This window comes from Mesoplodon densirostris, chromosome 2 (assembly GCF_025265405.1).
Source record: "Mesoplodon densirostris isolate mMesDen1 chromosome 2, mMesDen1 primary haplotype, whole genome shotgun sequence".
NCBI lineage: Eukaryota > Metazoa > Chordata > Mammalia > Artiodactyla > Ziphiidae > Mesoplodon > Mesoplodon densirostris.
This window is the reverse complement of record NC_082662.1, coordinates 121,477,396-121,480,806: the sequence shown is the minus strand read 5'-3', so window position 1 is coordinate 121,480,806 and position 3,411 is coordinate 121,477,396.

The following is a 3,411-nucleotide window of genomic DNA, read 5'->3' as shown; positions in this document are numbered from 1 at the left end:
ATGAATGGATAAAGAAGATGTGGTATGTATACACAATGGAATATTACTCATCCATAAAAAGAATGAAATAATGCCATTTGCAGCAACATGGATGGACCTAGAGATTATCACACTAAGTGAAGTCAGTCAAAGAAAGACAAATATCTATCATATGATATCACTTATATGTGGAATCTAAAATATGGCACAAATGAACTTATTTATGAAACAGAAACAGACTCACAGATATAGATAACAAACTTATGGTTACCAAAGGGTAAAAGGGGTGGGGGAGGGATAAATTAGGAGACTGGGATTAGCAGATACAAACTACTATATATAAAATAGGTAAACAACAAGGTCCTACTGTATAGCACAGGGAACTATATTCAATATCCTGTAATAAACCACAATAGAATATGGAAAAGAATATATATATATATATATATATATATATATATATATATATATATATATATAACTGAATCACTTTGCTGTACACCAGAAACCAATACATTGTAAATCAACTATACTTCACAAAGAAATGTTTTAATGTGGCAAAATGTTAACAATAGGTGAATTTAGGTGAAAAGTATATTGGCATCTACTTATACTATCGTTCTAACTCTTTGTTTAAACAGGCTTCTGTTCAAGACTTCTCTAATAAAATTGGGAAAATGTATGCAGCATATCCAACTTATTTAACCACGGAATATTTTCATCCTACCCTGCTCCCCAAAGCTTCTCTTAATATCATACAGCATGTTAGTGTTCCAAGGATATAGTCTGGGAAATACTGAGCTAAACACTAATAGACTCTTCTCTAAGTTCAACTGTTCAGTTCCTGATTAACTAAACTTTGGCTTTCATTCTTAAAGATGAGCCTTTATATGCTTGATCCTTTCTCTCATAACAGTTTGTCTAAACATGCTCTAAAATGCAGGTTTGCCTTTTTAAACAAACAAAAAATATGGCACGGAAAATGGGCTTTTGGAAATGGTTTAGTAATTATGTGTTGCAAACTCTCTTGTGTTCTACCCTGTTTTATAAGTCAAGGATTCTTATTAAAAATTGCAGAATGGTGGAGAGAAGTACAAATTACAATGAAACACCTCATGTTTTTAAACTGGAAATTTGCTTTGCTTTTTAATATAATCATGCTAAGACTCAAGGATTTGGGTTTTTCAGACATACAGTTTTCTGCAGTAGAAGGAAATGAAAAACCCAAATTCCTTAACTGTAAGACCACATACACTCTTTCACAAAAATAATTTGCCATATCTTTAAGAAGTCCAAAGAAAGTCTACCCTTCCAAATTCAATAACGTGATTCATTGCCAATGTTATTATTCACGTGTCAATAGGTTAACATTTTATAACTGTTCCCTTTTGCTTTGTAATTGAAGTAGAAACTACCAAATTGTCATTCTTTGAAATATTGAAGTCATCCATAACCACTGGTTGCCAGATTCTACAAACTCATTTTCAAATCAACAAACATTTATTGGGCAATTACTGTAGTCCAGCATGGTGCTAGGTGCTAGGAATACAGATCAGAATATGGTGACCCAATGTCCTCAAGGAGTGCACTTTGGGCAAAACAAAATGGTAAGTCTAACCACATTGGAAATACATGTATACAAATACGAAGTTGGCACAGAAGCATTAATGACATTTTTGGGGAGGTGGGAAGTTGGGGGTGTAGCTTAGGGAAGATAACTTGAGAAAGTGACAATTGAGCTGTTTTAAAAGATGAGCAGGATTTCATCACACAGGTAAGGTGGGGGGACAGAGAACTGAATGACATTTTGATAAGAAGCTCAGATACAAGAAAAAGCATGAAATTTGTAGAAAGATAGTTAAGTACAAACGAAGCATAAAGTATAAACAGAGAGGAAATGCAGCAAGATTTGTAGGAGGGGCCAGATTGTGGAAAATCTTATATGCCAATCTGAGGGAATTAGATATTATTTTGAAGGCAAATGGGCAGGAAAAGAAATAGGAAATAATGTGAAGAATTTTTGAAGCGGGGAGTAGCATGATCAGGTTTATTTTTAAGAATGAAAACTGTCAGCATTGCGAAGCAGAGGCTGGAGGGCATGAGACTAAAGATGAGTATCTTGTGAGAAGCTAGAGTAAGGAGTAGAGACCAAGGACTAAACTAAGTAGTATCAGAGGAAATGGAAAAGGGAAGATGGATCAGAGAGGAATTACTAGGGTTGACTAGAAGGCAATCCAGCATAGTGGTGTTAAGAACGTAATTTTAGAGCCAGACATCCATTTACCCACTATGTAACCATAGGAAGTAAGATCATCTAAATGTTCATTTTCCCAACCATAAAATGAAGTGAATACCAGTACCTTCCTCACAGGCTTGTGATTAAGGATTTAGTGTGGGGGAAAAAATGATAATGCACAAAAATCATTTAGCACAGTCCCTGGCACAAAATAAGTGCTCAATTAGTTACTATTTTTGCTGCAACCATCAGGGAGAAGGAGGGATTGAGAATGACTCCCAAGTAGCTCAAATCTGGTCTAGCTTTTCGATCCTACAGCCCAAGTCCTTTGTTTAGACCAGTGCTCCTCAAAGTACGGTCTCCAGACCAGCAGCAGCAGCATAATCTGAGAACTTGGTAGAACTGCAAATTCTCAGACCCAGCAGGAACTACAGTTATAAACTTTAGAGGTGGGGGTCCTGCAATCTGTATTTTAACAAGCCCTCCCAGGTGATACTGTTATATGGTGACTGTGAGAATTACTGATTTAAAAATTCATTTTCTCAACTCTGAGTTCTTATCTTAAAACAGTCTCTTAGGGTATCCCTCTCAGCAGTCTCTTTCCCTTGAATTCATCATAAAGAACAGCCATAGGCTTCCTAAAAAACATGCCACTCCTAGAGAGACCAGTATATGATTATCACCTCTAAGTCACAGGAAATGTTGGGCAAGTTTATTTAACCTATTTGGGCCTCAGTTTTCATATGTAAAAGGGAACATTAAACATGACATAAACTATCTAAAACAGTACCATCATCTAGGAGATGCTCCACAACTGATGGCTGAACCTACTATCTCAGTGTTGTCAGAAATTAAGTCACTTGGTTAAAGTCATCCAACTTGATAAAAGAACCAAGATTAGAACACAAGTCTCCCAACTATGAATTCTGGTTCTTTTCCGGAGACAAGGCTGTTTCTACATTATCAAGAACATTTATTCCAAAAAAAAAAATTATGTTTCAGTATTGTCAGTTTGATGTACTATTTTCAAAGATGAAAAATCACATTCTTTAGAAATGAATGAATGAAGCTACATGGAAATTTTTCAATGGTAGCTCGCAGTAAAAATGAAATCGTAAAATAAGTATACTTACCTGTTATCTAAACTTGAATATTTATACTAAATACAGACATATTTGAAATAAAAAAGCAATTCC